We start from the raw sequence: 9,291 nt of genomic DNA on the forward strand, positions 1-9,291 counted from the left end.
CCAACCAAAGAAGATAGACCGACAAGAGAAGAAAATCCTCTTCGAGCCCAAGAGCCGTCGCCAGAGACTGAGAGTCGATTTTTTACGTTGCCAGCAGCTTCGTTTTTCTCTTGCTCTTCTTTGACCGCTTTTTTGAAAACCATGCGAGTAACTTCCGTTGTTGCTATCCAAATATGATTTATTATATCATAATATGTACTTCTATTCATTCCTTTGCCAATATCCATTATACCACAAAAATTTACGATTCCTTGGAAGCCAACGCCAAGTAGCCTCATCGCAAACACAAATCTTCGATTTACTTCGTACGCTTTACCAATTTGTGGACAGCTTGGAATTATAGTATCTGATTCACAACGACATTTCACTGATAATTGAAATCCTAACCCTTTTTCATTACGTTTTGAAAACCTGATGCCCTGTTTACACGTTTTGCAAATTAAAATGCTTTGTAAAGTCGAGAATAGAGCGAAGTTTATAATACAGTACTGCAAACATTGATCGACGTCTACTTCAAAGTCTGGGTTTAATTTCGAAAGTTTTTTAGCAGATGCGCTCGTATCACTTGTATCACGTTCACTTGTAAACCGATTGCCCTGAAACGTTTTTCTTTTCGGACGATCTTGTCTTCTTACAGGATTTCTACCACATTTTCTGTCCATCGTAAACAATATTTTTTTACACTCATGACCGAAAATTTACAGGATTTCGTACAAATAGCGTTAGAAATGCGACCGTTACAAAGTAGTGATGGGAAAATTTGAAAAAATCGATTTTAAAAGTCTTTTTTTAAGTCGAAATTCAAAAATTGAAAATGGCGGATGCATCATGGCCGACAGAAATTGAATAATTCACATGATTAGGATGACAGAGTGTATACGGGGGTTTTCAAGGTTGTTTGCGAATCTGAACGAATTTTGACTTCAGATTTGCAAACAGCAACCTTGAAAACCCCCATATACAGACTGTCATCCGAATCATGTGAATTATTCAATTTCGGTAGGACATATTGGATCCGCCATTTTGAATTATCTGAAATACGATATTGCAAATAATAGTGCATAGGTAAATATACAATTTAGGCTTGATAACATAATTTTTATAGGTGGGTTTGTATTTTTTGTTTTCAAGAAAAGGAAACTTTTTCGGTACTTTCCTCATGTTTGTCGTCTTAATACGTCCGCCATTTTGGTTGTTCGAAAAACACCATACGGCTTTAAAAAATAAATACTTTAACGAAAATTTTAAGCCCTTATAAAGCATTTTATCTCAAAAATTGAAATAGGCAGGGGGGTGGCCGTTTTGACAGAGAATGCCCCATATATATATTATATACAGAGGACCTCGCATTGTGTTGCTATTTTCGACCTGTTTTCGATCGGTTCCACGAAATTTACGTTCATTACCATATTTCTACATGTATTTGGTGCACGAAAATGATGTATTTGGAAATTTGATTTTTTTGAAAATTTCATACCCAACTACCCCCTTAAATATTTCTTATGTGAATTTATATACATATCCGATTCTGTAAACTGTAAGCAACAAATATTTTCTTAAAACGTATTCATGGACAGAATCAGAGTAATACCGCTTATGAAATTGGCAAGCAATTTAATATTTGCGAATAATTTAGTTGAGAGTTTAAAGTTCTAACTCTTACTGAAATAATGTTGTTATTTGCAGTAAATTATTCTCAGATTAATGATTCTTAATTTATATTAACATCCGATTACTAATATTTGTATATAAAATACTTATTAACATCAACAATTATTTGTTATTGTGATATTAATACTCTGATTCTGCTCATGAATGCGTTTCAAGACCGAAAAAGATTTCAGCACGCAGTTTGCAGAATCGCGATGTATAATAAATTCATATAAAATATTGAAGCACAAAAGATTCGCTTCGACCGAATATAGGATTCTATCACTTAATTTAGATTAAATACTTTAATATTGTCTTTAATATTGAATAACTTTATTTTATCGTTTCATCAAAATAACCTCAATTATCAACATTAGTTTTACGACGAACATATATATATACATACTAGATCTAAAAAATATATAATCTAATTTATTTATGAATATTTCTTATAACTATATTTATTATAAAAAGTAAAGTTACATTAAATATATAACCGATTACCTTAGATTCATGAACATGTACGTTGAGTCGTTGAGCACTCATCAACCACCATATTTGAAAAGAAAGAGAGAGCCATAGAGCAACTAGAACCTGGTAGAACTTCTACACCCACTACACTAAACAGCACGGAATAGAATACGTAGATGGCGTTTTTGCATTTATTTATGGATTATGGTTCCGTTGCTATGAACTAAGTTCGTTCTGGAGAATGAACGTAAAATTCATATACGGGATATACGTTGAGATATTATAAGGAATGTTATTAGATGATTGGTATAAAAATTAAATTTTAGTTTATATATTCTGAGTATGAACCTAAGAATATACGACAAATGATAAACTACACAGGTTGTTATACGAACGTTATCAGTACGTGTGTAACGGTACGTATAATAATAGTATAAGTACAGAATCATTCGTACAATATCTGTGCTGTTAGGGGTATCAATACATCATTGTTCGCTAATGTTAAGCAAGAATAAGATGATCACTGTATTTTACCGTGCTTATTAGAAGGCACAGAAAAGACATGAATTATGAATCTGTTATGTATAAACAATGATACATTATATGGTACAGATCATAAGTCATTCTCCAATGATTCCAGTAAAGCCTTTTGCGAGAAGGCTCTGAATATAGACAACAGACCATAGACATTCTACGATTTAGACTATAGACATTCTACGATTATAGGCTAAACGTGTCATAAATACATATCTTTATAATTTCTATCCTGTTTCGATACTTATTATTTTTTTAATTGATTATTGGTCTGTTTAATTTTAATTTAATTTAGTTAAAAAAAAATTAACTTACTTATTTCTATAAAATCTACGGGTGTACCAGGCGGCACGGTTACGCCCACGTCCTTGTCTTCGTCAAATTCTAAAAGAATAAAAAAAAGTTTAAAAATACTGCAAATCATAAATATACTAGAAAAAGAAGAAAGATTTAATAAATAATTAATACTATTTTGTTGTGTTGCTGCAGCTGTTGCGGCTGTTGTTGCAGCTACTGCTATTGCGGTTAATTGCTGCTGCTGCTGCGACTGTTGCTGCTGCTGTTGTTATTGCTGCAGCAGTTGTTGCAACAGTTTCTGCTGCTGTTGTTGCAACAATTTTTCAATATTAGGGAACGTAACCTCCATTCCTTAGTGACATTTTTGGCTATTCATCTGAAACTTTTATTATATTATTTATTTAAATCCCTCTCATCAACTAACAATATTTCCATGCACCTATTACCACGCATTAATGCGTGTCGAATGCCAAATAATAATCATTCTTAATAATATTACCTTAGGAGAAATATTTAGAAAATCAGTTGTTAAAGAATCTGTATTCTCCCCTAAGATTTGTAAATTATTTTGGGATAAAGAAGGTAGTTCTGCCACAGAAAGAATAGCATTTGAAGATGTAGATGATAGGATTTCATGTGTGCATGATAAAGGCATGTTTGAGTGAGTACAAGCTGTATCTAAATTCTGTTCATCACCTCCTGATACTACTTTTCCATTGTTAGATGAGTATTTTGATTTTCTTCTCTAAAGCATTAAGACAGGAAAAGTAAACTAATCTCTTTAATTAATCAAAATTATAACAGAACGTTTAGACTTGTATAGCAGAAAAGCAGATGATTAAAATATATTATATATCAGAAACAATCGTATAACTACTGTGATTTATAAAGGATATTAATATGCTGCTTCGTATATTTACATACTGAATTTAAAAATAAAAATCAATTATATTGATATATTCTTCATTTAATATCAGACAAGTCAGTAATTCAATAATATATTTATTAGTGCTATTATAATATGAGTTCCAATTGTCATTTTATATCCTATTGTCATTCTATATCCTTGCTTTTCTGCTGCCAATAAAATAATTTTTCTAAAAGGTACGTAACAAAAGACTTGATACAATATATCACAACTATATAAAACCTTATCTGAATTATTTGTATCAGCAAAAGAATGAGTCCAAAATACTGTTGGTACAGCATTAGGTTTAAGTTTTCGTAATCCATCTGACCTGTTTCTCTTCCACTGATCTTCATTAAAATATGGCACTTTCATGCAATAAATTATACATATTAATGCATGCATATATATTAATAAATACCCAAGTAGCAACATGATATCAAATTACATCTTGTTGACTGGAAAAAGATATTAAGATGTCACCTTTTGCTATTTGGGTATTATCAAAACAATAAAAAGTTAAGTTTTTTTTAAAGATACAAGGATTATACGCATACATATGTATAAAGACATAACTACACACAATCCGAAAAAATATTCATTCAAATTAACAAGCAAATTAAAACTATTTACCACAAAATAAGTAAAGTATTTAGAAAAAACTTACATCACAAAGTCGATGCCATGATTTTCTAATCCAGCTTTGGCGCTTCAAATTATACTCCCACAATTTTGCACGTTTTTCATTTGCAGGAAATCTTTTTAACTTACACGGAAATTTTTTTCCGTCGTGAACACAATTCACTGCAGCACATACAGTACCTGTCATTTTTATGTACGTACACAGTGTAAATATCTTCTTTTAATACGATTATAACCAAAGTTTTAACAAAACTCCAATGAATTGATTATTTAGATTACTGTTGTACTTCTAACTCCTCTCTTTTTCCCTCTCGATACCTTCTCCAATAATTTTATTTAACCCATTAACCGCTGAATGCACTGGAATTTTACCTCGAGTTCAGCGTTTATTTCTCGTATGAAACATATAAGGAAAAAAATCGAGAATACATGAATTTTATAGTTTCAAGGTCGCTCTTTCGAATGGCGATGAGAAAATTTTCAAAAAATTGCAATTTCCAAAATTTTTTGCAAAAATATGTAAAAAATCATGATTTTCAGACTCATTTTTTTTCGTTCCTCATAAAATTTTTTGTCAAAACGCATTTGTATCGACTTAAAATAAGTCATAAACGTGCACCCGATGTGTCCACTAAAGGAATCCATCATACTTGATTTTTTTGTCTTATTAACAAAATGGCGGTCGATACGACGACATATTTGTGCGTTTTTCAAAATTGCCCATCATCTAATATGAAAGTAATTCTATTTGAACAAAACTCATTACTCAGGGGTTTTTGGGGTCGCTGATTACGAATCTGATGTTAGTTTTGTTAAATTCAAAATGGCGCATCCAATATGGCGGACCCAAAATATTAAATATTCATCGATTTTTGTGGTTAATGGGTTAATAATCAAATAACAAATATTAATCCTAACTATAGGACAAGACAAAACTTCTGTACAACACTATACAGTCTCTTTTATAAAAAGCGCGAAAGACCGCCATGTTGGACTGTCTAAGCAGAACCAATCACAGGCGCTGCGAATACCCGATCTCTTATATATACCCTGGTTGGAAAGAATATAACTGAATATACCGCGAGATAAAGTGAGATAACACGGGTCTACTTAAACTGTCAATTTCCGACTTCAACCCCCACCACTGAAAAGCATGGGAATGCTCGGTCCACGGAGTATTAAGAAGGAGTAAAATATCCATAGCCTGATCGCCTGAAAAGTGTCCCCGTTTCGATTGTCAATATGGCGTTCTGACGGACCTCACTTTCCGGTTTGTGACGTCAGCGTCTGCGTATTACTCGCCTTGCATCAAAAGTTGTAGAAAATGGGAAAACGCGTTTGTACAGTTCTTAATTGCCGAAATGGGCTGGAAAGTACCAAAAAACGAAACAAAGAATTGGAAATTAAGAATAAAAGTCTTTTTAAAGCACCTAAAGTACGTAAGAAAATACTGATTACATTTTATAAGGTTATGTGCAACATTTATTTTTTTTTTTTATTTAAATTTTGAAATGTTAATATCAACGTACTCGAACATATTGCTTCCAAGTTGTTCATGGGGTGCAATCAAAAGTGAAAATGAAAAATCTATCACATTTTTAACAGTTGACAAAAATGAAGTGTTACGACGTCTTGAAATTTATGATGATCTAAGTGTACAAGTGCTTCTGGACGATATTCCGATTAGAATAAAATGTGTACCGAGTTCTGTAGAGTTACAGAAAGATATTGTCAACATACTTCATCTTATTCATAATATGGAAGTATGCAAGAATTTTAAAGATGCAAAAAGGTTATTGAAAGAATAATTAATCTAATTATATATAAACTTGTACATATAAACTTTTGTATCATAAATTAATTATTTAACGTGTAATAAATTAATTATTAAAACATTATTAAATTAATTATTTAACATTGTGATACAAATTTGGGATTTGTTACTAATAGTTCATTTTTATTTACATAACTCGTACTATTCAGTAATATAACGTAATGTTAGAAAAAAAACACACATTTATACGCGTTATTACGCGTTTTATTATTTTCAACAATTTTTCGATCTTAAAATTGTCGTCTGCTGCAAGGCGAGCAATGCGCAGACGCTGACGTCACAAACCGGAAAGTGGGGTCCGTCGAACGCCATATTGACAATCGAAACGGGGACACTTTTAGAAGCGGAGATTTTACTCCTTCTTAATACTCCGTGGCTCGGTCTATGTATATGTGTCGTTGGTATCGTAGCATCGTAAGCGTCGTGAGACTTTAAATTGATGGGCTTTTTACAATAAGATATTATCTAAGTTTTAAGTATTAAGTCATAAGAAATTGACCACTCACAGTCGATTATTCTTCTCACATTTGATTATGATTGGTCAATTTCTTATGATTTAATACTTAAAACTTAAGTAATGGCTTATTGTAGAAGGCCCCATGGACATAGAAATATAGGGACAGAGCATAACGTTGCGGGGGGGAAGCCACTGCGGGACGGTGCGACCATGGGTGCGTTCCGAATTACGCATGAAGCGCGTAGACTGCATAGAAAGTCGTTCCGAATTAACTATTGCGCGCTTCGAAAGCGCTTCGAGAGTACTTGAATTCCCCAGATTGTACTAACCGTACTGAATTCTTAGCACTCCACTCAGCGCATTGACTGCTTCTCTTTCGACCTGAGGCAGTTGATGCGTCTGATGCGTTTATGCGGTCTATGCGCATAATTTGTAATTCGGAACGAGCAACGAGTACATACCGGACAATACAACAGTGAACGGACGAATATTTGTGATTTGCGATGGAACAGCGATTACAGCAATTGCATGATTTCCCGGTCTTATTAGAGGATAAAAATGAAGTATTAACTTTTATTTTTAAATGAAGAGGATATGGCGAAAATAAGCCAAGATAAAATTAATGGCATTATTCAACAAAAATTAAAAGGGCGAAGTAAAAGTCAGAAGTAAATTACATTTAAAATAATATTAAAATGTTAACATAATAGAAATATTACAAAAAATTGCTTAAAATTAAAAACATGATGCCCGTTACTTAAAATTAAAAACATGCTGCGCGTAACAATTGTTAATTTTAAGCAATTTTTTGTAATATTTCTATTGTAAATATGTTAACATTTTAATATTATTTTAAATGTAATTTACTTCTGACTCTTACTTCGCCCTTTTAATTTATGTTCAATATTGTTATATTAAAAGTCCTTGAATATTTTCATCAAAATTAATGGCATTATTTTACTTTGATTTATTTAATGTATAGATTAGACGTTATATTATTTAGGAATTACGCGATCGACGTAATGTATAATTTTTTCAACTCCAATTTGTTTTCCACGTGATTTATCTACCATTTAATAGAAAAAATAACTTCTGCATATTACTTAGAGATATGCCTTTGACTTCATTTTTACTATCGCTCGAGTCGGAACTGTCATTGCCGCCATCGGAACTTTCATCATTTTTCTTTAAAAGTATTAAAGAAGAAATTACAATTATTGGAAATTGTTTATTGACGTCTTGTATAGCGTCTATCTTGAACTCGCATAGAATGCATAGGAAATCGTTCCGAATAACTAAAGCGCTTTATGCGCATTGACTAAACGGAACGATTTCAAAGCGTTACGCACCATAATGCAGTATACGCGCTTTATGCGTAACTCGGAACGCACCCCATGGTATAAAGACAAGGGTATGCTCACGCGCATGATAGTTTCAGACAACCAATCAGAAATGTCACTCAGTTTACGTCACATTAAGCGGCAAATTCGAAATGCATTTGCTTAGTACTTCTACATACAGTATTGAATTACAGTATTTTCTAATAAGATTGATTTTAGAAACGTGATTTATCGCCGCTAAATTCAAATAATTTATTCTAATACGTATCACGAATAATTTCAAAAAATAAAAAAGAAATCATCTTCCATTATATAAATTGTGAAAAAATTTATATAAAGGAAGGTGATTTTAGAATCTGTTACTAACTATTACCGATTAAAACCTATACTATTCGAATGTCTAATAACGACTGTGGGTATTCAAGTAATGGATATTACTTGAATTTTAATCGGTAGTTTTAATCGGTAATAGTTAGTAACAGATTGACTTCCTTGGTGTTTATTTAAAAAAATATTGTACATCACACCGATGACACATATGGGATGCATAATTTAATTTATTAATTTTTGTCATGAGTAATTGTTGGTTCAGAAGTGTATCATACTTGTCATCGTTGTGATAACCACATAACTCCGAAATTATTATTATAAGACACACAGCACGAGTACTGTCATGAATATCGAATCTGCAAACACTCGATCCATCAATCCATTGTCAGCATATTCGTTCTCTCGGAGAGTTACTCATCGAAAAACACACTACAAGAAAGCGAAGTAATTTTTTGTAACAGCGATACTAGGAACATCATTACATTTGAAGAAGGCTCAATCAAGGAGCCGAAACATGTCATGTATGCATACGAAATTTAATTAAATTCAAAATTTTTTATATACAGGAAAATTTAAATTGTAATGTTTCGTTGACTCTCAAAGTTGCCCTTATTATTATCCTCTATTGTTTCAGCATAAATAAATATTATACATAAATAAATAAGGTGGAATTGTACAATAGTATTACTCGATGAAATTGTCAGTGCTCTTGGTGAAAATTTTTCATATGATTTTTCAAAATTTTTAATAAAGAATTTAAAATCTAGATTTGTTTATACGAATGTTTATACAAATTCACATATAATAAAAAATTCTAAGAAAAAGTGTA

The sequence above is a fragment of the Cyphomyrmex costatus genome, unplaced genomic scaffold, assembly GCF_001594065.2.
Source record: "Cyphomyrmex costatus isolate MS0001 unplaced genomic scaffold, Ccosl1.0 scaffold277, whole genome shotgun sequence".
Taxonomy (NCBI): domain Eukaryota; kingdom Metazoa; phylum Arthropoda; class Insecta; order Hymenoptera; family Formicidae; genus Cyphomyrmex; species Cyphomyrmex costatus.